The sequence below is a fragment of the Ambystoma mexicanum genome, chromosome 3p (genome assembly GCF_040938575.1).
Source record: "Ambystoma mexicanum isolate Mex_15411 chromosome 3p, UKY_AmexF1_1, whole genome shotgun sequence".
Lineage (NCBI taxonomy): Eukaryota > Metazoa > Chordata > Amphibia > Caudata > Ambystomatidae > Ambystoma > Ambystoma mexicanum.
Genome location: NC_090925.1, coordinates 392,379,716 through 392,405,573, shown reverse-complemented (window position 1 = coordinate 392,405,573; position 25,858 = coordinate 392,379,716). Strand labels below are relative to the sequence as shown.

The 25,858-nt window shown below is 50.0% G+C and overlaps 1 long non-coding RNA gene across 1 annotated transcript; it reads left to right on the top strand.

Moving 5' to 3' along the window:
- The first annotated feature begins 3,184 nt into the window (after positions 1–3,184).
- On the top strand, positions 3,185–25,088 carry LOC138579541 (uncharacterized). Its single transcript, XR_011304054.1, has 3 exons — positions 3,185–3,324; positions 3,659–3,733; positions 25,007–25,088. It is a non-coding gene; the product is annotated as an uncharacterized lncRNA (long non-coding RNA).
- The last annotated feature ends 770 nt before the right edge of the window (positions 25,089–25,858 follow it).

Below are 25,858 nucleotides of genomic sequence, written 5' to 3'. Positions count from 1 at the left end.
CAATTCCAGATTTCCCCCCCACAATTCCCTCCTATGAGAACGTCACTCCAGTGTCCTTAAATATATCTTACGGGGACCAAACATCACATTCACGCATATAATGACATATTATTTCTCCAGTAGCATGACAGTAAAGTACTTGGGCAGCCTGAGAGACTTCAGTGCAGGTGGCAAATGCCCAATAATAGCGACAGTTACAAGCTATCATTAGATAATACAGATTTAGGATTATGACTAGCGCTAAGAGTAAGATCTCACCAATAGATGCACATTAGAGTTTGCAACCCACTCTCAATCCAAGACCCAAATAACCAGCAAACCTCCGGACTGGTAGGAAGGAGGCTTACAGTGTGGCGAATGTGGGTGACGATGTCAGTAATATTACTTGCGTAACTGGGTATGAAAGTATAGCACTCACTTTCACGATTGTGAAGATGCCTCCTTGTGAGGCTTGGACGATGTTTATAGCGATAAAAGCACCATGGTTCGGGTGGCTACTTGTTCTTGGGATAATGGAGTCAAGGAGGACAATTTCCTGTAGTACAGGGGTCTCCAACCTTTTTGTTGGCAAGAGCTACTTGTAGTTAATAGCCAATAGGCGGGAGCTACTAGGGTGGTGATGTCCATGAGTATGATCATTTCGACCAAGATGTTTTTGGGCAGTTTATTTGCTCTTCATATAGAAAAACAATACTGTATGTATTTACTGTCATATTAATATCTCAATAACTTTGTGTTTATTTTATTATTTTTTATTAGATGGTGTTTCCTAAAAATTGTTAAGCATATCAGAAGTATGAAACTAATAGAGACATTCATTTTGAAGGCTTAACCTACATGCTATCCACCAGTGCTGAGTAATCTGGTGTAAAGCTTGAAACAGCAGCAGCACTCAGATGCTGTCAGACGGGATCAAGGTTTTGATTTCAGGAAGTTCATTTGAAAAAGTCAGATTCACAGAGACGGGCAATCACATTGGCTGATAGTGCAGATACCTTTTTAGCCATAGTGATTGCACACCCGACATGGCAGACATACATTCAGGACAGTTTTTAAACTTGCTTACAGCAGACTCAGCCATGGGAGTCACTGTGCCCTTCACAATTGCACCATCTGTAAAAGAGCACTTAAGGACACCTAATTCCAACTTTCATTTCGTAAAACATCTCACATGTTCTGGTATTGTTAGACATGTCACTTTACATTCATGTTTAGTTTTATAAATGAACTGGACAAGCACCAGAATGTAGTACAGCTAGTAGTTTTCCATGTTTACTTAAATGTAAAATTGCAGTTATCGCTTGAATTCCTGTTTTGGGACATCCATAGATGTGGGCTCGTTCTTATCACGCCATATTCCATCCTAAGCTTTAAAACAGTTTTGGTGCTAGAGCTTTAAAACCGGGAACTCAATATCTGAAAATATAAAAAATAATTCACAGTTTTACCATAAACACGCAAAGCAAGATTTACCTTTTTTCTTGCAAGCTGGGACTCACACAGATTGTTATTTTTCTATGCACACACACACACACACACACACACACACACGTGCTGAGAAAGCGATTACAGCTGTATCTTTATTTCTCCCATTCTGATTGAAAGCCTACAATTACCAGCATGCAAAGCAATGCTAGCTGAAATAAATCTAAAGAAACACAGTGAGACTGAAACAATCACAGACCAAGCTTTGTTTTACACAGCATGTAGATTCATGCACAGAGGCCCTTTCTAATCCACCATCATTTGCACCTCTTGGTGACAATGGCCACAACACACATTTCCCATTTACTTTTGTTATTGATAGTTAACGCTATGTTGGGACGCTGCTCAAGCCCTTCAAGCCCAGAAGTAGCCCCTCCTCTCACTCTGCACACAGCTTTTGACTGTTTACTTTACAGGAAGAGGAGTGGGATGGGGCAGGGGAAAAGTCCCAGGGACTTCAGACACCAAAATAAACACACAGGGCTCATTTTGGTGTCTGATCAAAGAGCTACTGGGAAGCCTCAGGCGAGCTACCAGTAGCTCACGAGCTACTGGTTGGAGACCACTGCTCTAGTAACTATGCCAATTGTGTCAAACGGTCTCTGTTTATCTTGATCCCAATGGCTGGTATGAGATATCCCAGCCCAGCAACACAGTTTTTCCAGGCAGTGCTTCTTTTGGGGCCGGACGGGGCTGAGCTGGAAAGGTGGGAGCATGACGCACTCCGGGCAGGCCATACCCCATGTAACAACTCCTTCCCCAATTAATGGGAAGCCAGTGAAAAGTTTTGGCCCCACAAATGAAATAGGTTCCGGAATACGTAGTTTACCCGAATTTTGAAAATAAAAAATTAGGGTTGAAGGCAAATGTGACATTATTGATCACTACACAGGAATAAGTAGTGAGGCAGATGGGCACAGACCCAACAGTCAGTAAGATCAAAATACATGCTTACTGCCAGGAGAGGTGCAGGTAAGTGTTTTCACTGTAAACCCAAGGATTTGCAGAGGGACCATTGTTTTCATGACAGGTCGTATGAAAAGCAGCAGTCACAGTGAATAGATAATATATCAGTATTCTGACAATAACGATGATAACAGAAATATAGGCAGACATGGTGTACACTAGAGACAATACTCGAATGTCCAGATTAGAAGAATCAGGTTGTGGTTTTGGCGTAAATGTTTGTGGCTAGAAGACAGGGCCTCATCACAAGTTGGGCGAAGTGGTAAAAATGCAGTGGTAACATGAGGGCTGCAACCCCATTTTAATTACTTTACTTTTGTGCTATTTATTCTTTGTTTATCCAGCCCTCTCCGTGCTCAGTCCCCTCTCCCCTGCTCCCATCCTCCTCCCGCTTCCTGCTTCCCCTTTCCCCCACCTTCTGCTCTACCCCTCTGAGCCTCTGATTGACCCCAGCCCATTCCACCGTGTAGCGGGATACACTCTGCGCATCTGCTGGCTCAAGCACTTGCTGCTGAGCAGCCCAAGGTGAGCAGCCTCTCCTGAGGCCTACAGCCCCATTTTCATTACTTGTGTGTTTTTTATTCTTTGTTTATCCAGCGCTCTCCATGCTCAGTCCCCTCTCCCCTGCTCCCACCCTCCTCCCGCTTCCAGCTTTCCCTTTCACCCACCTCCCGCTCACCCCCCTGCGTCTCTGATTGGCCTCCAGTCCTTTTTCCTTGATCCTCCTAGGGCAGCCCCACTGCCCGTTGCAGCCTCTGGCAGCAAAGGGCCCCTAGGCTAATGGCGGATTCTGCAACAGTTCCAGATGGTGTCTGCCGTTGTCAGCTTGGGAAGCATGAAGCCTGTAGCTGTCAACCTGCTGCAACTGACCAGGTACGTGCAGTCAGGAGGGGCAGCAATCACTACACCCCATTAAATCTACTCCCCCTCCCCCTCAAATCATTCCTGCATTGTTTACCACACTACACATAAGCATCTCAGTAAATTGTATTGTTTAGTCTTCCCTCACATCTCCCCTGAAAAATCACATTCTTTTGGATTGCTGCTGTGTTTAAAAATGAGGCCCTCTTTTTAGAAAAGTTGAATCTGAGTGTTTTGCATTGCTACTGTGCTAAAAAGCTAGGCCTTTTAACCTCTTTTTTTTATTTGAATTAATTGAATTAACAATTTTTTCAAAAAGACAAAAAGTTCCTTGTATGTATTTCAGTCCTTCGTGTACTTAAGAAAAGGAAGCGAGAAAGAAAAAGTGCAAGAAGAGAAAAGAAAAGAGAAATCAATCAAGGTAAAATCAAAGGGAAGACCAAGGTCGGGTCGAAAGTTCTTGAAACTTGAGATTTGTATCCAATGATGTGGTTTCCGCCTACTAAGTTTCTTCTCGCTCCAGTTTCGGAATTATAGTTTTTTTTTAATTCATTTTTATTGGTTTTTATGAATACAAGTCACAAAATAATTACAAGCAAGGAAGAACAGTACAGAGTTGGGGAATCTTTCAATTAACATTCAGGTGTTATTTACATTCAATCAAACAACTTTGAACTGCATGTTTTTATGAGTGACTTTTCCCACCTCCCCTAAGTCAAACAGTGCATGTAGGAGACATGTGCGAATATGTCTTTAGACAGTCATGGTTTGGTCTTCGGGTAACTCCCTTGGTGGGGGAATCGTTTTTGCTTTTCTTCCTCTCCCTTCAGGTTGCATGTAATACAGTGTTTCTACAATATACAGGTTGTTTCAGTATGGGTCTTAAAGTGGGACAATCTCCTGTGGGCTTTTCCACATACCACCTTGCTACACCTGACATATGTTTGTTTATGAAGTCCATCCATGTCGCCTCGCAACACGTGGCTCTCACATGTAGGGATGCAGTTATTTTCTCCATGATGAATATATTTGAGGCTACTTTAACCCATTTGTTCATACTCGGGACAATGCTGGATTTCTATTTCATTGCTAGTAGGGCACGGGCTGCGAGTAGTAGCTGAGGAGCCAGGCCCTTGATCCTTATCCATTCATCCTCACATCTTTAAAAACCGAACAAAATAAGATATGGGTTAGCAATTCTGTGGACGCCGTCCAGGTCTTTGATCCAGCCCAACACTTAATTCCAGTAAACCTGAATCCGGGGGCATCCCCACCACATATGCCAGTAGTCGGCAATTTCGCCACATTCACGCCCGCATCTTAGAGAACCTATGTGGGTCGTACTGCCATTGATGCAGTAATTTAATACCGTGCAGTTTATATTGGCTCGATAGGGATGTTTGTGTGGCCGCTCTACAGATCCGCTTCCACATGGATGGTTCAATGTGTTCGCCAAGATCTCTCTCCCATCTCTTCTTCAGCGGGTCAGTAGTACCCTTCCCCGCATCTACCAGTTCTTTGTACATGGCTGATATCAAACCTTTCATCCCTGTCCTAGAATTTAACAACATTTTGAAGGGAGTTAGGTCTCTCTGTAGCTTATCTTTCCACTTTGCTCTTCTTAGGGTGCCCTTTAGCTGCAGGAAATGGAAAGCGGACAAGGTGCCTATATTCAGGGCCTCTTCTAACTCCGGGAGTGTAATGAAGGAGTCACTTTTCAGTAGTTGGCCCACCCTCTCGAGACCCGCTTCGTACCATGATTGAAATATTTCAATGTTGGAGATGTGTTCTCCAATACCTGGGGACCAAAGGTGGCTCAGTGGGGATGGCCATGTGGAGATTTTCCACATCCTTGCACCCTCCCTCCAGATTTCCCATAAATTCCCCAATAACGGGTGATGTTTAGATCTTTTTAAGAGCTTATTTTATTGGGGCCCACAACCATTCTGAAACTGTCACTGGGGACAGGTAGTGGTTGTCCATGGCGAATCATTGGGGTTCTTTGTGATTCCATAGATGAGGGATTAGGACACGTAGTTGAGCTGCTTCGTAATATTGCTTGAGGTCTGGGAGGCCTACCCCACCCTTGTCTTTCGGTAAAGCCAATGGGCCTCATTACGACCCTGGCATTATGGGGTTAACAGCGCCGGTAGAGCTGCCGGCGCCATTAACCCCATAACACCTCATTACGAGGTCCGATCGCGGGACCCGCTCAGGACGCCTGGTTTTACCAGACGTCCTTAGCGGGTCCCACGAGCGGCCCAGCATGCTAACAACAGGCCCGTCATTAACGGGCCCGTTGTTAGCATGCTCCCCATTCCCATTGAGCCCTATGGGGGCTTAAAAGGGAATGGGGATGTACCAGGACCGGGTTCTCTGGGTGGGGAAATACCGGGCCCTCCTAGGTCAGAATAGCCCGGTACTTACCCATTGAGGGAACCCGGACCCGAGTTTGGGGGTAGCCATGCCCTTGTTAAGCGGAACCTGCCCTGCATTGGGGGAGTATATGGTAGCAATTGTCACATTTGCTTTTCCAATGAGGCCTGTCACCATAAGGGCCAGACTTTCAACATCAGACCATGTCTTAGTGACTGTAAACCCTATACTCTTCCTAATGAGTATCCCCACGCCTCCTCTCTTCAATGGCCCGGAGCCCCAGAACTCTGTACCCATACGCTTCCCAAGGATTTGTCGCTCCTCCCCTTTCATGTATGTAGTCTCCTGCAGAAGGAGAATGTCGGTCTTTGCCCTGGAGAATTCTCTAGCTACTAGGGATCGCTTAGTTGGTGAATTAAGACCCTTAACATTTAGCGTTCCCACTCTAAGGGAGTCCTTTCCCTTTGAATTAAAACTCTCCGCCATTATGTAACATTGGGATAATAACACCTATCAGCCACAACCGCCTTGTCTTATGTTCATCATCCGTCCCACCATGTCTCGCTTTTGAAACCATTGAAGATGTAGTTCTGACTCTTTCCCCATTCCCATCCCCTTCCCCCCTCCCCTCACCCACCCTCCTCATGCCCGGCTGATGGCGTCCGATCGAGCCCAGTGAAAAGTACCGGCCCTTCATCGGAGCACCAGTGGGGACCGTTACCTCTCGACCCCTTTCATAAAGAAAACCACAATGTCAATTGAGCCCCCGATGCCTCCCCCCTCAAGTCACCTTTCTTGCTCATAAGAAAACAAAATTTACAAGGTTAATAATTTGATCAAGCCTAACATTTTGTAATAAAAAACAAATCTTAAGGATACTGGGTTTGACCAGATAGTTGTCTCCCTCTGGTGAGTTATTGCCTCTTTGATACTTTCTCGAGCCCTTCACCCGCTTTCTCCTGGGCTTTGGATGTGCCATCTCCTTCCCTCTTGTCTTGGTTCTTCGTGGTCTCCTTCCTCCCCACGTGGTCCAGTCAGTTCAGTAGTGCATGCTTTAATTTCCTTATCAGATCTCAGCCGTATCTTTGTTTCTTCATGTTCAAAGGAGAGAGAAAGGATAGCCCCATATATACCTTATGTCTCGTTATTTCAGCCATTTTCGTGAGGGGGCTACACATGCGCCTTAGGGACAGGGTCAGAGAAGATAGGTCCTGATAAATCTTTATCTGTGCACCTCCAAGAGTGATTGCACCACCACTCCTCGCCTTTTCAAGTACCCTAGTCTTGTCAGTGAAAACGGGCAAGAGCGATCTTGGGCCACCAGGTGGGCATCCGGCTCTATGAATCCGTTCGGTTTTGGGCTCGTCAATGGCATCGTCAGCGACTAGGAGTTTTATGATGTCGTGAAGAATTTTCTGAGGTCACTCTTGGTTTCTCCTTCTTGTTCCGGGATCCCAAAAAAGCGCAGGTTGCTCCGTCTTTCCCGGTTTTACAAATCGTCCATTTTTTTTTTAAAACTTTGTTTTATTAGCATTTACATAATAGAACAAACGGGCATGAAACATTTTCAGCAGAAAAATTATGCTTGTAACCGGCCCAGTAACCCCCCTTCCCACTCCCCCTGCGGACCCACCCCCCCAAACAAACTTAGTCCCCTTTACGCCTACTTCTTTTAAGGAGACGCGTAGAAAGCTCAATGTATCCGGAGCTTGTGAAAGAGCCTGAGCGTTGACTGCATGTGTGGCTGTGTAATGTCTGCCGTCCCCCGGGCCGTGGGCACCCGTTCCTTCCATGACTCTACCTTGTGGATCAGTGAACGTCCCATCCCCATGTCTGCTGTACCCCGTACCAGTTGGCTTGGAATGTGCCCAGGCCATTGTTCATCATTGCCGTGAGTTTATCCATCAGGAACATGTTTTTAACCTTTTTTAGCCAGTCCTCCTTTGAGGGGGTCTCCGGGCTCTTCCATTTCTGGGCCAGGGCTACCCTCCCCGCCCTCAGCATCGTTTCCCACAATTTTGGGTATCTGGCTATGTCTGTGTCCTCAGGGGGGAGGCCCAGTAGCATTGTTAGAGGGTTTAGGGGGAGCAGTTCCTCCGAGACTTCAGCGATCCAGCCTCTAACCTCCACCCAATACGCCTGTGCTTTCGGGCAGTGCCACCACATGTGCCCTCTTGTACCAACCTGGTTGCAACCCCTCGGGCATGCGGGGGACACTCCCGTAAACATCTTCGACAGCTTTGCAGGATCTCTATGCCACCCCTGAAGGATCTTTGGGTTGTGTTCCATGTCCGCTGTGAATAGGTTCCCATGGAAGGCTATTTTAAATATCCTTGCCCAGGCGTCTTCAGAGATCTCCTCCCCGCCAAGTCGTTCCAAAAAGTACAGAATCTCCTCCTTTCCCCCAGGTTAACAGTGTTCAGTATTCTATACATCCCTGAGACCGCCCCCTTCGTGGTGGTGGCTGTGTCCAGTAATTTCTCAAAGGGGGTCAGCTGTCTTTTCACATTCTGGCCCCAGGATTGGTCACATAGGATTCCCTTCAAGCAGAGATATTCAAATATGGTGAGGGACCCCTGCCCCAGGGCCTCTCTCAAATCCTCATAGGGCAGAAACTCTCCTTCCCTAAACATTTGCCCCGCCCACTCCAACCCCGAGTCGGACCAGGACTGTGCGTTGCGGAACCCCCTGCTTCCCAGTTTGAGGGGGTGACCCCAGAGCGAGGACATCGGTGACGGCCATGTCGTTAAGTGAGCCGTCAGGGGGCCTTCCTTCCAGATCACCCAGAGGACTCCCAAACTTGGGTGAGATTTGAGTCTATTCGGGATGAATTTGCTTGGGGCCCAAAGGAGGTCCCGAACCTTAAGCGGTTGAGCATCCATGTCCTCTAGGTACGACCAGTATGTGCCCATCCCCTCTTTCATATGTTCCAGAAGTATGCGCAGCTGGGCAACGCAGAAGTAGAGTTGAAAGTCTGGCAGCCCAAAGCCACCCTCCTCCCTCGGCATGGTCAAGACGGCCTTTGCGGTTCTTGGTGTCCTACCCTGCCATATAAACTCCTGCACCGCGTTCTGGAGGACCCTGAAGGTTTGGTCGGGGACTTTAGTCGGGAGGGCGGTAAAGAGGTATAGCAAGCGCAGGAGTATGTTCATCTTCACCGCCGTCATCCGACTGTACCAGGACAGAATCATTGCCCCCACCTCCTAAGATCTGCAGTGACCCTTGACACAACGGGATCATAATTGGCCTGGGCGAGGTTGGACAGGTCCCGGGTGAGAAGGACTCCCAGGTATCGAATGGAGTTCTTCCCTATTGTTATCCCTTCCAGGCTGACCAGCGGATCCAATACCGGGTCCAGGGATCTCATGGGGAGCAGGACTGATTTAGAGGCATTAATCTTAAGGCCCGAGAGGCGCCCAAATCTGCCATCAGGGACAGGAGGGGGGGAAGCGAGGACACCGGGTCCACCAGATAGGCCAGGATATCGTCCGCGAACAGGGAGAGTTTGAATTCCACTTCGCCTCGCCTTATCCCCCTTATGTCCGGGAGAGCTCTGACCGCAATGGCCAGGGGTTCCATGGAGAGGACGTAGATCAAAGGGGACAATGGGCAACCCTGCCTTGTTCCCCGCGAGAGGGGGAATGGTTCTGACAACTAGCCGTTCACTTGAACCCTAGCCCTTGGGGCCCTATATAACGCCGCCACCCATTCTCTAATGTGTGTCCCAAAGCCCATTTTCCTGAGGGTGAGTTCCATGAATCTCCACTCCACCCTGTCAAACGCCTTTTCCGAATCGAGGGACAGGACGCTTGCGTCTAGGTCAGACACCTGGGCATAGTGGAGTAGATCTATAATTTTACAGATGTTATCTGAGCCCTGTCTTCCCCTGATAAACCCCACCTGGTCACCATGGACCAGTTTCGGCAGGATCCCCTCCACCCGCCCCCCCAATCACCTTGGCCAGGATTTTTACGTCAATATTCAACAAAGAAATTGGGCGGCAAGAGGAACACTCCGCGGGGTCCCTGCCCTCCTTGGGGAGAACCACTATGATTGCCTCCATCATGGAGTCCAGGAGGGAGCCCCCCTCCAGCACCGCGTTGAACACCTTCACCAAGTGGGGGGAAAGGGTCGAGCGGAACCTCTTATAGAAGTAGACCGAATAACCGTCCTCCCCCGGGGAAGTGCCCACTTTCATACCTCGGATCGCCCGTTCCACCTCGTCCTCGGTCACCGGACCCTCCAACCCCTCTGCCATCTCTCTGGACAGGGCCGGGATCTGTAAAGAGTTTAGGAACCCCTCAATCTCCGCCTCACCCCCATTGTATTCCGAAGAGTATAACTTCTCATAGTATCGGCGGAAGGCCTCGCCAATGTGGGGCGTATCGTGGCCCACCACACCCACCTCGTTCTTCACTGCCTTCACCAATCTACATCTCTGAACCTCCCTCAGTTTCCAAGCCAGGATCCTGTCCGCCCTGTCCCCCTTTTCGTAATACTTTTGTTTGACCAGTTGGAGACTTCTCTCCATCTTGTGGAGGAGGAGATCCCTCAGCTGGAGCCTGTAGTTGGCCAGAGCGGCCACCTGAGCACGTCCAAGGAGGCCGTGGGAGGGCCCCCCGGTTGGAGTTGGGCAATCTTCACCCTCAAAACCCTTTCCTGGGTCTCCCTTTATCTTTTTTTCTGGGCTCCCATTTTGATCAGGACTCCCTGAAGGGTAGCCTTGAAGGTGTCCCATAAGGTGTGCAAACCTACCTCCCCATTATCGTTGATTTCAAAGAAATCCGTGATAGCCTCGAGAACCTCCTGGGCTAGGACCTCGTCTTTCAGCAAGGAGTCATTGCACTTCCACCTCCCCCTGCGATCGCTTAGCCCTCCCCTCGCTATAGTGATGCGGACCAGATCATGGTCGGACCAGGGGACCGGGTCAGCCCTGTGGCCTGAAATGAATGGGTTCAGGATCTCGTCCGCCAGAATGTAGTCTATCCTGGAAAAAGACATGTGGACTGCTGAGTAATATGTGAAAGAGGGGGCGTCTGTTCTGGGGGTCGGAATCGTGTCCATCAGGCCCAGTACTGAGTTGACCCTTTGGAAATTACGAGCCATGATCTCGCCTGCCGCTCTGGAGGGCTGGGGTCCTGCACATTTCCTATCTCGGACAGGGTGCAGGACCATGTTGAAGTCCCCCCCCGCCACTACCGTGCCCTGGACGAAATGCTCGAGTTTATCGCTCACCTCCTCCCAGAATTGCGCTTGGCCCTTGTTGGGGCCGTAGATAACGGCAAGGGTGAGTGGGGCCCCCTGCAGGGATCCTCGCACTAGCAGACAGCGGCTACTAAAATGGCGACCCCCCCTCTTTTTGCATTTGTGGGAAGCACTGAAGACCTCCCCGATCCCTCCTCCCCGCATCTTGGGCTCCTTCCCCCGTGGCCAGTGAGTCTCTTGCACGAAGAGAAAATCGAGGTTTGCCCGTCTAAATTCCATGCAAACCAGGGATCTCTTCGTAGGGGTGTTCAAGCCTCGTACGTTAAGGGAGCCCACCCCCAGGGCGGGCAGACTGTCAGCCATGATCTATAATTTCCTCTCTCACGGTCAACTTCTTCCCATAGCTCTTCCCTGCGTGCTCCCTTTGGATAGTATTTTGTTCCCCTGCACCACCCCCACCCCTCGGGTGGGCTTAGAACGAAACCCCAACTGCCCCCCTTCCCCAAACCCTAACTGAACAACCCCAACTTTTGTGTACCCTCCCACCCCCCACCCCGGCATCCAGCCAATTAGTTCCGCCATCACTGGCTTTTGGCCGAACCACCACCCTGCCCACCTCGGCCAGGAAATCCACGTAAGAAGCTCATACCCTTGAGCCCCCCAGAACCCCCCCTCAGCTGCGTCCCGCGTGTGAACCCATCATACTTGCTGTTCAGTGGGACAATGTAAGTAATGAAATCTCAGGATCTGCGCCCATCTGTCAAGGACCCGATTGGTCGTCCCCGTTTCAGTCCTCTGAGTCATTCCGTTCTCCGTCCTTCGCTGGGGAAGGGGTATTCATTTTCCTGTATTTCCTCGCGCCGGTGCGCTTTCTTCTTTCACCGGACGGACCAGGACCATTAGGTCTGCCATGCTCCGGCCCCATTGGCCCCCTCCTGGGGTTCGAGTCTACTGTGTACTCCTGAATAGCCCCCCTTATATCTTCTTCCGTGGTCAGGGTCGAGCGTTGGCCCATGTATTCAAAAGTTAGGGAGAACGGATAGCCCCATCTGTAGCGTATGCCCTTTTCCTTGAGTAGCTGCGTGAGGGGGCGGCACATTCTACGCTTAGCCAGCGTGTAGGCCGAGAGGTCCTGGTATATGGAGACCTGGGCGTTATTGTAGGTGATTTCTCTGGCCTTTCTGGCCTCCTCCAGCACTTTCATTTTCTCCGTGTAGTAGTGGAACCGGACCAAAATCGATCGGGGGCTCCCGCCCTGCCCCCGCTCTGTGTACCCTGTCGAAGATGGGTTCGGTTGTCATCTCTTCTGCGAACAAGAGGGTGATGATCTCGCACACCACTCGGGTGATGTCCCTCTCCGTTTCCCCTTCTGTCTCGGGCACGCCGAAAATTCTGAGGTTGTTTCTCCTCTCCCTGTTCTCGAAATCGTCCATCTGCCGAGCTCTTTCCTCGTCCCTCTTCTCCAGGGCCGCCAGCCTCATGTATGTTTGTACGTCCTGGGCTGCTGATGACGATTGGTTGGACTCGACCTGCAACAGTCTGTCCTCGACCTTGTCCACCCTTTGGTCCATTTTCTCAAATTTCTGGACTATGTCGGACCGCATGTCCCTGATTTCCTGTAAAATCGAGGCAAAGCCCCTTTCCATTGCAGCCGAGGACGGGGTTGCACCCTCCGAATGGGCCATGGTCCTCTTGAGGCTCGTGCCCCCGCTGCCCCTTGCGGTGTGCTGGAAGCGGTATCCCTGTAGGGATTCCCACCAGCTCATCTGACGCTTCCCTGTGCTCTGCAGGCCAATGCTCTGCGGTCCCAAGCGGGGGTGGGGGGTCCCCCCCGGCCCAGTCCTTGGCCGTCTACACGGGCCGTCTCAGGGGGGAGCGTGCAGGGGAGGGGGAGGCGCGTGTGGTCCGGTCACCCCTCGCCCAGTTGGGGTCTTCACCAATGCCCCCTGGGGAGCGTTGTAGTCTGGGGGGCGGGCACACTGTCCGCCGGCGGGGGCCTCACACCCTGGTCAAGCTTGTCGTGCCAGATTTGGGCCTCCTCTGGTCTCCCTGAGAGGGGGTGATGGCGCCTGAAGGGCTCCTGTGGCCAGGCCAGGCGGGTTTTTCTCATTGGGTGGGGGGAGAGGGTCCGAGGCCCTCACCACCAGCCAGTGGACACTAGATTTGAAGATGGGGGGAGGGGGGTCCACCCCCGGGGGGGCACACGCCCCACCAGCAGCTGGCGGGGGCCTCACACCCGGGTATCTCCCACGTCGAGGTGTGCTGGCTCTGTGTCTCCAAGAAAAGGGGGGGAGGCCGGGGCGTCCAAGCAGTCAGGGGGGGAAAGGTGCCTTAACTCCCGCACCCGACCCGCGGGGGCCCAGCAACCCGGCCGAACCTTGCTCTCCAGAAAGTAGGGGGGTGGGGGGGCCACCTCCGGGCGGGCACACGCCCCACCCTCTGCAGGTGGGGGCCTCGCTCCTGGGTAATTCCAGGGGCCTGTGGCCCAGTTTCCGTGTCCGGGGGAGGTGGGCCGGCGTGTTCCGCCGGTGCTCTGCGGCCCCCACCGATGCCCTCCAGGGGTCCCGGGCCCTCCGCGGCCCAGCCGCTGCGTCACTTCACAGGGCCGCGCCGGCCCGTGATCGAAGTCCCCGGGGGGGGCCAGATCTGTGCTGACCACGCGGTCCGAGGGGGGGCACTGGGCCCCGGGCCCGCCGTGTCGGGTCTTCGGGTGCCTAGGGGGCCCCCGTCCTCCACCTCGCTGGGGGATCCTCGTGTGGCGCTGTCCGGGTCGGGGGGAGGGGCAGAGGGTGGGGGTCCCATCCCCCGGGCCGCTGTGGTGTCTCCTGGCCATCGGGGGCCAGTCCCCGTCCAGGCCGGTCCTCCGTTCCAGTTGAGGAGGTCGGTCGTGAGGAGGGGGCAGGCCAAGTCGAGGGACCAGAAGGGCGCGAGAGGGGGCCGCCTCTCCTTCGGCTCCGCGGCCGCCCAGGCCGTGCTCTGCAAACCGCTCAGAAGTCCCGAGTCCCGATCTGCAGTTCCCCCGGGACCCCGAGCGCCGCTCTTTCACCTGGTGGGTGCCTGGGGGGGTCCCCAGGCGAATCCGTCGAGGTGGGCCTGCTGGGGATATGGGGGGGGGCTCAATCCCCTGCGATAACCCGGTCAAGACGGGAACTGTGCACTCAGGTAGCCATTGCCTGTGCGCCCCCTGGTGGCCTCTCCCAAATCGTCCATTTTGAGTTTAAAGTCCTCCTCATGCTGCTCCAGGTCAGCTATTCTATGTTCAAATTGTGCCTCAAGGGTATCTATTGATGCCTGGTTGTTCTCCACACCGTCAAGCCTTTCTTCAATGTTATCTAGGCGCTGTGTGATCTTGTCTATCTACCCGCCTATGTTGGCCCCCATGTTCTTTATTTCGCTAAGGAGGGCAGCGATGTCTCCTTTGGTGGCTGCTGTGTCCGTTCCTGAGGTTTCCATGCTCAAGGCGCTAGTGTACTCAACGGCAGAAGGGAGCGGAAAATAGGCGAACTTGGCTAGCATTGTTTTTATGTCCATATAAACGGAGATAATCTCCTCTCAGTACCTTTTATTGTGCTGTCTTGTGGCACGAGGAGTTGTCTCACACCTTATGGCAAAGGTCGAACAGGGGCCGTGAGTTTTCAATCGCAGGAAGGCAGTAGGAATTATAGTTTTCATCATCGATACCATGGCTATAACCATCTTGGTTTTTTCACCGCTCATCAAAGTCCTCCAGCAGTCTTCGATATCTATAATTTGGTAGTTTAACATCACCAGAGTCAAATATTTCTCTCTTTTCTCCTTCCAGCCAGGGCAAGATATCGTTAAGTGTTTGATAGATTCTATCTCCACTGTTGGCTTACAGAAGCGGTAAGTTCCACTGTCTGATAACCCTCGGATTTGTTTTATTTTATTTGTATCCAAACGGTTTAACCTTATTCGCAGGAAGATCTCTCTGTATGATGTGTCAGGAAATTTTGTTAGGTGCCCTCTGCAGTAATTTAGTTTAGTGTCGATCGATGGTAAGTTCTTGGATAGACTACTTATATTTGCTGCATCAAGTGTGTCTATCCAATCCTTCTCCAAGAGCTTTTTTTTTTATTCTCGTTGGGTTCACGACAAGGTCTTCTTCCGAACATCCAATGTCGTCCAATGTTTCCTTTGGTCGCAAACCCATTTGTTTAGCTTAATGTTTGTGTTTTTTGAGAGTTCGTCAAAAATGATGCCAAATATCTGTGCAATGGATGGTAAAAGAATTTTGCGAAGTAATTTCAAAGAATTCCATTTTCAACGATGGCGGCAAGGGAAGATTGACCAAGCTCTTTTCGGATCCGGACAGTTCCCACAGAGTTAGGAAGGTTCAAAACTGTCCTCTAAAAAATACCTTCCAATGTTGACCATATTTTCGTTGGCATGTGTGTCATACCATCTGCTCTGAGTTACCTTACATCTTTAAAAGTTGATCACAGCTACAGTGGAGAATCTACCAAATCTCTTATACATCATTCTTGCTTGTGTTGCCATCACTTTCGTCTTGGCCTTCAAGAACCCTTGCGTCGGTGCTTCCATTATACTGTTGTTGTAAATGACTCCTAGGTATTTAAATGTGTCCACTGCTTCTACCTTCTTAGGGCCCAGGTAGCATGTGGACGCATATTTCATTTCTTTGGAGACAAATGAGCTTTGTTTTGTCTTTGTTGATCTCCAAAAAGTTTAGATGTAGGTATCGTTGGAGGCTCTCCAGTTGTCTTTGCAACCCAATTGCTGTCTGATCGATCATGATCAGGTCATCAGCATACAACAATCTGGTCACTTTGGCTTTCCCGATTGTTGGTGGGAATGCTCAGATTGATTTTTCGAAATCAGCAATGTCTGCAATATAAGAGTTATTAATAGCAGGAGCCAGGGGACATCCTTGTTTAAGCCCTCTTGAAGTTGGAATTGGGGGGGGTTAACATGCCTCTTTTTGGGAAAGTTGAATCTGGGTGTTTTGCATTGCTGTTGTGTTTAAAAACTGGACCTTTTCCCTCTTTTTAGGAAAGTTGAATCTGGTTTGCATTGTGGTGACTGTGGTACTGTTAACCTGTCTCTTCAGGCTCTCTCCCACTCTCTAGGTCAATGGTATTCAAACTGTGGGTCGCAACCCCCTTGTGGGCCGTGGCCTCATGTCCAGGGGGTCCAACACCCACAGTCTGAATTTTAAAAAAAAAATGTATTTATAGCGTTTTTAATGCAATGTTTTGAGGGGAGTCTAGAATCTACACTGTAGTCCAAAAAACTTTGAAGACCACTGCTCTAGGTCCCCACCCCACTGGGAGTACCTTTGTAACTGTTGAATGTATTTGTCTGCCCCTCTGCCTCTTCTGTGTGTTGCCACTCTGTGACCCCTACCCCCCTCTGTGCATACTGTGCTGTGTAGCGCTGGGCTGTGCATCCCTCCTCTCTTCTTCGCTCCCCCCTCCTCCTACTTCCCCCTTGCACCCTCTATGGTGCTCTCCATGTCCCCCATCCTCTCTAATTGCTACTCTATCTCTTATCCTATCCCTCTCACTAAGTTGGAATGGAAGAAGTTCAAGAGAGACATCCTGATCTACAACCCAAGCCTCCCTATCGCTGATTCCTACATCAGTGCTTCCTCCAGGCAGACTCTCACCGACATCCTCTTTGCCGTTTGTTAAGTGGATTTCTGAATTCTGACCTGGTGGGCAGAGGTTCAGAAGGTCAGCCTAGTTTCTTGGAACAGGGTAACCTTCTGGACAAGCCAGACCAATCAAGGTAGCATTGGCGGCAGTCAAGACTAGGTCTCAGGAGGGGTGAGGGTGATCGAAAGCCCACAAGGAGCACACACACTAAAAGACACCTCAAATTACTCCCAGTCAGGTGTATATATCAAAAATACATATACATTTATTAAAAGGCCTTTTAAATCAAACAGAATAAATCTCAGTAGTATCAACAAAACAAACACAACACCAACTATGAAACATATTTTTAGTAACCAGTGGCCTAAAGGAATATTTCACAAGTAGAGATCCACAACCTGCAAAGAAAGGGGTCACCTAGTGCGAATATATCTTCAGCAGTCCTTCAACAATTCAAACCCTAACTAATAGGCAGTCCAGTCCCTAAGAAGTGTGGCGCCTTGCGCTCAAAAGTACATTCAGTGCCGGGGCACTTGATCGTGCAGTTAAGTACAAATCAAGTCTTCTTCAGGGGGCTGTACTGGCTCAGGAAGGTGGGTGTGGTGTTGAAGAATAACTTCCCACTATTCAAGGAGGGTCTCCCCAAGATGGCAGAACAGGTTCCAAGAATTGGGAATAGTTCAGTAGAACAGGCTACCTCGACAAAGGAGAATGGCCCTAAGGGGATACTTGTGCGTACAAGTCTATGGATGCACCAGGGGCCACCGGTAAGGGATGCTAGTACTTATTAACATTTGGCACACTCTGAACCAAACTTCTCCAGTCAAGTCCAGTTTGTTTGCAGGTTCAAATCCTGCAGTTGCACAGCTCAGCGTCTTTCAGGGGCTGTGTTCCAGAGTTGATTCCGTGGTGGGACAGTTGTGATTTCTCCACTCCTGGTGAAGGGATCAGGCCAGTTCCACTGCAGCGAGTCTGAGGGCACAGGGGAGCACAGCAGCAAGGCACCCACAAAGATCATCACCACAGCTGGGCAACACAGGGACTGTGTATGCTCAGGTTCAGGCATACTCTCCTAATTCCAGACCTAGGAATGCTAGGTGTACGAAACATGGCAGGAGAGTGCCTTATACCCAGAGCTTACAGTCTCCAAAGTCGAAAACCTGAGACGGCAGCTGTTCCAGGGCAAAGGTCCTTTACAAGCTGGCCAGTTCACTGGGCGGTCCAGTAACACTTAGGAAAAGGTTCGCTTACAGGTTAAGCAGGAGGAACCGAGAATAGTTAGTCACACTATTCCAACGGGTCGAAGCACCCTTGCAGGTCTTCTAGGTTCGATCAGTAACAGGTGTTATGACAGGACAACAGCAGGGTCAGGGTGCCAAAACGTCCAGCGGGTCACCAACGGTTCCATAGATCTGCTTCTTCGTTCCAGGATACTTGGCTCCTAAACTAAGTTTGGTGTGAACCCAGAAGATCGACCTGGAATGGGTGTAAGGTGCCTTCTGTTATTCAAAATCTCCTTTGCGCCAAAGCAAAAAGAAACCAATAAAAGATCTGCTCACATTCAGCCATTCCAGACATGGACCAATCACTGACCACAGTGGTCCCAATCATCCCAGCACACCAGACATCCTGGCACCAAGGATGTGTATTGGAACTAGACAGCTCCAGCCCACATCCTGGAGGCACACATACAAGGTATGAAGAAGCCCGAGAAAGCTTCGGTTTGTGCAGGCGTCTGCATGACCAAATAAGGAATTTCCCGGGTCGGCTTGACCTGGGGAATGCATAGGGACAATATGGCCAAAGGACAGAACAAAGAACCTCGTGGCATGGCCATTTTGAGCACTGGCCACTGTCCTGGGCCAAACGCGGTAAACGCGGTTTGGACCACAGAAAAGAGTCAAACATGCTTAAAAAGTAACTGCTGCCACCAGCTATGTCCTGAACAAACTTGTACATTCACCAAAAATCCTTCGAGGGTGTCTAGGGCCTTAAAAATGAAAAAGGGACCCCAGCGCACTGTACTGTAAGGTACTTTGTGCACTGATAAAATATTACTAAAGAATAGCAACAAAGTGAAAGACTAAGGGAAACAAAAGTCTCCCAGTACTGACCATCTTAAGGGCATGTCAGTTTCCCCATAACAAAATGAACAAAAGCCCAGCGGAGTACAGAAGAAGGCTGGGCTCCACTGGTAAAAGTCAGACTAGGATGGTCAGAAAACAGCAAAAAGTTGGGGGGTTCACAACTGGAGGGAAAATTACCCATAAATGGAAATCTTTCCTAATACTGTTCCCTCCCTAGACCTTTGGATCCCTCATATGGTCTCTGTTGTCTGTCCTTTCTCCTCCTCTCCCATTAATGGTGGCACTTGGTCGGAGGCCCTCTTAGCCCCCTTCCACTCCTCCAAGACCATCATTAATGTCTATCTGAATGGCACTATCTTGGTCCAGGGCCCTCAGCCCAATCTCTTCCTTTTCTGTAGGCGTCACCCACGTCTTATCAACTTCTTTCCTTCTCCTGCTACTCCTACAAGCATCTCTCTGGCTCTTCCACCACCTCCTTCTTCCTTCACCGCCTCTCTGGCACCCTCCTCCTCCTCTCTGGCTACTATGCCACCTCCTTCTAAAACCTCCTCCCACTCTCGGGCCCCTCTACCACTTCCACAGAGCATACCTCAATCCTATACCCCACCACATAAGTCTTTCAAATGTGGCAACCTTCTCCATGTCGCTACTCTCAACTCTCACTCTGCTGTCAAACACTCCTCTGACATCTGCTACATCCTCGAAGAACTTGACTTGTATGTCCTCGCTCTCACCGAGACATGGTTCATGGTCAGCTCTGTCACAAGTTTGACACTCTCCTCACTGATGGCTACAAGATCCTCTCCGAACCCAGAACCAACCGTCCCGGAGGTGGAGCAGCTCTGATATTTCCAGAATGGGTCCCTGCTTATATCATTCCTACGCTGGCCTACTCCTCCTTTGAATGCCTGGTCTACCTCTCCTGGCCTCTCTCTCTGACTGTGGCACCATGTACAGGCCACCTGGCCAGGTCGCCCTCTTCATCTCTGAGTGGGCAGACCTCTCCTTTTCTCTCCTTGCCTCTACCTCTCAACTTCTCCTCCTGTAGACCTCAACATCCACCTGGATGCTTCTAATCCCTTCTCGGAGCACTTCTGCAACCTCTGCGACACTCTCTCACATTCCATTCTACCCTCTGGTCCAACACACCCTGCCGGGCATACCTTGGATGTTCTCATCCCCTCAGACATCTCTCTCTCGAACCCTATCACCACTCCTCTCTCTTGGACTGACCACTTTCTGCTCTCCTCTCACCTGATGCTCTCTGTCCTGCAGGATAAGCCCACCCCAGCACTGCCGCCTGCCTTCTCTGTCATTCTACTCATTAAGCGTGTGTCAGTGGATGCCTTTGCCACTACTTTCTATGCTCCTACCATGCCTGACTCACACTCTGACACAGCCCTCTCTAACCTGCATCTTTCTATCTCCAACACTCTGGACATCCTTGTCCCTGTCATGAAAATCTGTCTGAAGCCTACCTCCAAGTGCAACTCTAGGTATGACTACAACCTCGCCACCCTGAAACGCAAGTGTAGGCATAAAGGGAGTGGAAGGCATCGGGCACATCCTCTGACAAACTGGCCTGCCGCCTGCTCCAAACAGGGGTGGACTGGCCTATAGGGAACTCATGAGATTTCCAGGCAGGCGTCTGCACCCTGGGCCTCTATTGTGTGGTAACCTTTTCTATTTCCAAATGTTCTCATAGGAAAAGGGTTGGGCTTGCAGAAAATGTGTAATATTGGGCCACTTTAAAAATTACTTCCATGGCCTGTGTTGGTTACAAAACCACCCCTGGCTCCAAAGACAATATAGACTCTCTGTCCTGTCCAAGAAGAGAGCCCACATCCAAGCCTGTGTCTCTGCGGCCTCTAACGACACGGCCAAACTCTTTAAAATCTGCAAGGAGCTGGCAAATCATTCTGCAGTCTCCACCTCTCCTGTTCCCTCCCAGTCCCTCTGTATGGCTCTGGCTTCTCACTTCACCACTAAAACTCAGGACATCCTGTCCTCACTCTCCTCTTACTCTACCCCTCTCGGCCCCCCTCTGGCCGCCTCTCCCTCTCCTCCTCCCTTCTTCTCTTACTCTCCGACTACACCTGACGAGGTTTCTAGACAAGTCTGATCTATTATCATTATTATTCAGTTTTTATTATTACGTGCCGCATGACCGTGGGCCTCAGAGCGCACAGAGAACAGAGAACATAAAGACACGAATACAGACAAGACAAATGAGAATCAGAACTGGGGACAGGAAGCAGAGGAGGGGCTAGCTGTTAAGCTAGGTTTGAGATTAAAGAGGTGGTGCTTCACCAATTTTTTGAAGATAGCAAGTGTATATGTGGATCTTATTGAACCTGGTAAAGCATTCCATGCCAATGGGTCCTGTACATCAAAGATTGTGCCACTGAAACTAACAAGATTGTATTTAGGAGGGACCAATTTCAGATTGTCGTGACAGCGCAGCTATTGAGCTGGTTTGTTTACCTTGATCCGGTCTTTTAGAAATTTCGGGCTTATGTTATTCCAACATTTATAAAACAAAGGGGTCATTACGAGTCGGGCTGTAAGGGATACTGGGCACCGGTAAGGAGACCGGTGCCGGTAATCCCTTACCGCCCGATTCCGAGGTCCCTTGGAGGGAACCGTAAGGAACGTGTGGTCTGACCACACGTCCCTTACGGGTCCCGCTAAGGGACCAGGGCGCTAATAACAGGCTTGCCATTCGCGTGCCCGTTATTAGCGCCCTCCCCATTCCCATTGAGCCATATGGGGGCTCAAATGGGAATGAGGAATGGCATGTTCAATGGGGACTTACCAGTCCCGCCAAGGTCGGACTACACAGGTAAGTCCCCATTGAACGAGACCGGACACGGGCACGGTATGGTAGGTAGCCATGGTGCTAATAGCACCATGGCTACCACCCAACTCGTAATGAGGCCCAAAGTCAGGATTTTGTGAGTAATGCTCTGCCCTATAGGAAGCCATTGAAGCTCCCATCGTGCCTCAGTGACATGATTCTGCCGTGACAATGCAAAGATGGCACGCACGGCACAGTTTTGTGAGATCTGCAGCGAGTGTATATTGGCCTGAGATGTACTTGCCAGCAAGGTGTTGCAGTAGTACAGCCTTGAATTCACAAGTGCAGTGGCTAGAAGCGAACAGTTGCTGGCAGAATTAATTGGACGAATATGGCTCACCAGCTTTGTGGGATAGCCGTGTATGAGACATGATTTTTCATGGACAGTTCAGCATTGAGAAGGACGCCGAGTGTCTTCACACTCTTAGAGACTTTGATGGAGGTACCCGCGATATAGAAGCTGGTGTAGGCGGGGTCAAGTTTCTTTAAGCGAGAGCCTGACGCCCTAATCAGCAACTCAGTCTTGATTAAGGGCCAGAGAAATGTCTGCCATCCATGTCTTTACATCATCATACACTTTATTAATAACATCAGAGTCATTGATGTTATTTCTGGTAAGCTGAAGGACAACCTGGGTGTCGTCTGCATAGTTGGTGTACTGCACACCCAGGTGGTCCATGATACTCAGCAGAGGCCTGATGTAAACGTTGAAGAGTTTAGGGGCGATACGTGAGCCCTGCGGAACACCACAGGTTAGTGTAGTAGGTGATGAGCTGGCCTCGCCCACTGACACTCTAGCAGAGCGTGGGCTAAGAAAAGACGAGATCCAACGGGAGGCCTCGTCTGAGCATCATGCCTGGTCCCTAAGTCGGGAGACCAGCAAGGCATGATCGACCAGGTCAAACGCCACTGAGAGTTCCAGCAGCATGAGAAGGGCAGGGTGACCGCGGTCCAGTATGCTTGCCAGTGTGGATTTAAGGTCCAGCATAGCAGTTTCTGTACCGTGCTGCGCTCTGAAAACGGATTTGCGAGCCCACAGGTTACAATGTACTTCAATATGGCCCTGCAGCTGAAGATACTTCCCTGTCTAGAATTTTCAGGAGAAAAGAAACATTTGTGATGGCCCGCTAGTTATTGGCCATTGCTGGGTCTATGAAAGTGTCGTCCAAACAGGTGCTCCCCTGCTCCTCCAGAACCATGAAGGACCACATTGTCACCCTTGCTCCAGCATTGGTCGATCTCTGCAATCACTCTTTTGCCACTGGAACTTCCCCTCTCTCTTCAGGCACTCCCTTGTGCACCCCCTCCTTAAAAAGCACTCAGCCGATCCTACCTGTACGGTAAACTGTTGCCCGATCTCTATCACTCCTTTCCTGGGAAAACTGGATAAGCTTGCCATCTCCTGGCTTACTCTCTACACTGAATATGTTGGTTGACGACATGACCATCAGTCTGCACAGACACTGCTTTCCTGAACACCCGTGAAGATCTGTTCACTAATCCCGATTCAAGCCTTCCTTCTGTCCTCATCTTCCTTGACCTTTCCTCTGGCCTTTCCTCTGCTTTTGACACAGTCATTCACCCCATCCTGATCAATCGACTCTGTGAGTACCTGGGCATCAGGGATCAGGCCCGGAAGTGGTTGTACTCCTTCCTCTTGGAGCGACCCTTGCAGGCCAACCATGGGACCTTTCTCTCCACCACCTCTCTTTCCAAGTGGTGTTCACCAGGACTCTAACCTCTTACCCTGACCTTTCAATCTCTACTTGGCCCCTTTGCCCAACCTTATATTTACCTTCTACTCTAACTTTCAGTGTTATGGGGATGACACACAGCTCTCTTTCATGATCCCCTCAGCCTCCTCTCCTCTCTCGCTCATTCCTGACTGTCTATCAGCGATTCAGGCTTTGTGTGCCTCCAACAATCTCTTCTTTAATGCCAGTTAAGAGTGAGATCCTTCTCATTGGGACCCCTGCTCCAGCTTTCCCTCTCTCACTCTGGCCGCCCCCTTGGGCCCTATTCCTTCGTCTTCCAGTGAGGCAAAAAACCTTGGTGTCATCTTCAACTCCACTCTCCTTCTCTCCTCACATCACTGACCTTGCCAAGATGGCCCACTACCAGCTGCACCTCCACAGAGGTATTCTTCCTTTTCTCACTTCCCCCCAGAAGCTCACTGTCTCCAGAGCCCTGGTTCTTTCTAGGCTGGACTACTGAAACAACCTCTTTCTCAATCTGCCTTCCTCTACTCTACGCCCTCTGCAACTAATACAGAACAGGACTGCAAGACTTGTCCTTGGCCTCAAGCCTAGGGACAATGGGCCTCATTACGGGTCTGGCGGTAACCCTGCTAGTGCTACCGGGGTTGCCGCTGGACTGTAAACATTTACCGGTGCCTGACTTCCCGGTGCCACCAGGCTAGAACAAGTCCGGCGGCCGGGAAGTCAGGCGCCGGTAATTTTGTTAATCCCCATTCCCATAGATACTCTATGGGAGTGGGGACACAGAAGCACCGGCACCGTTGTTAACGGTGCCGGTGCTTCCGTGATGGGTTTGATTACCGTGACCGCTGCGCCCGGCAGCCTCAGACCTGTCAGGCACAGTGGCTTTGGCAAGCAAACCCATAGTGTGCTGGTCCGGAAACAAGGTTACTGGTGAGTTTATCGGCACCCTTATCTCCAGACCGGCAAACTTGTCATGAGGCCCAATATCTCTCCAGCCCTGAAATCCCTACACTGGCTCTCGCGGCTGAAAGGATCAAGTTCAAGACATGCATCATCCACAAGGCTTTCTAGGGCAGGGGCCCACACAACAGCCAACTCTCTCTTCAAAAACACCTTCTGGGATTCCAAGATGGCCACTGGGTGGAGAGCACTGTGATCGATGCTCTCCTGAACCTCTGGGCCTCAGGGCCTCCACTCTGCTCTGATTAGACTCGTGGAATGTGTATGAATATCGAGACCCACCGAGGGGGTGAACATGGTCTAGTTTTTTAAAATAAATATCTGTCTTTACTGCCTTCAGATTTTCTTCACTTCTCGAGTCAGCGAACATATTTTAAATAAGGTGTAATTAGAATTGCTGCCAATAGGCCCGTCTGAACTAATATCGAATGATTTATAATCACTCATGAGGCATCTTCTGCCTGTAGGCGGTGGTTACCATTAGCACTGTATGCCCATATCTCTGCCCACCATGTATATGCGAGGCATGAAAGAAACATTGCTGAGCAACATTCATTTGTACTTCTGAAGTTCCCTGGGTGGATGGGATCAACCTAGGGTGCTACCTTCTTCACGAGGCCCTATCTTTGAATTACCCGGCTGGATTAATAACTGCATGCTACTCTGATAGGCCCACAGGGTCCCATCCAGCTGGCTCCATGATTACAATTATTTGAGCATATTGAATGAAATAATGCATTCATAGTAACTCATTGAATACACTGCCTCTAAACTGATCAGTTGAATAGATCTGAAGTCATTTCTTGGATGAATAGAAGACTGATTTGTCCTTATATATTATTTTCTTTGCAGTCCGTAGAGCTCAGGAAGAAGAGGTAGACACCTCGAAACGCGTCAGCCAGAAATGGGTCTTGTACAATGCTTTCTTTGACATTATGTGCTATTAAAATCGTCTTTTTTTAAATATACAAACCGAAGGGATGCTTCTCTAATTGATTAGCTTTTGAGACAAACTGTGACTAATGTGTTATTAGAATCTTGGCTGTTTTGTAGAGTGCTGGAAAGTGTGCAGGGGACGGGAGGATTCTATTGTTGAATCTGCTTTTCTCCTTTACCTCATCCCTCGTTTGCCAGAACAAGCCTGCCCTTGCGCATGGATTGGCCTCAATCCTATCAACGCCCAATCTCCTCTCTACAGGCTATCCATTATCTGCCAAGAAACAGGGACCCCAAACTTCACGGGGAAACCAGGGCTCACGCCCGCCCAGTTGTTGAAATTCATTCCTTTTCCGAACTCTGAAAACTATGACGACCCATTTCTTCATTTGGTTATTGTTTTCTGTGTATTGTAGCTGCCATTGAACAGTGGCCTGTAAAGACACAGGCTTAATGCATTCTATCTGGTGCAAGTGGAAGACATCCAGTGTGGCCTGTAGACAGACAGATTCCAGACATTCAACGTCATGCAAGTTTGAGAAATGTACAGTGGCCTAAAGTTTGACAGACTCAATGCTTTCTATGTAGTGCCGGAGCCTGTAGAAAGACAATCTCAATACACTCTATGTGATGCAAGTGTGAGAAATATAGAGAGGCCTGTAGAGAGACCCGCTCAATCCATTCTATGTGATACAAGTGGGAGAAATCTACTACGGCCTGTGGGGAGACAGGCTCGAATTCCTTGGTGCAAATGTACAGTGGCCTGTA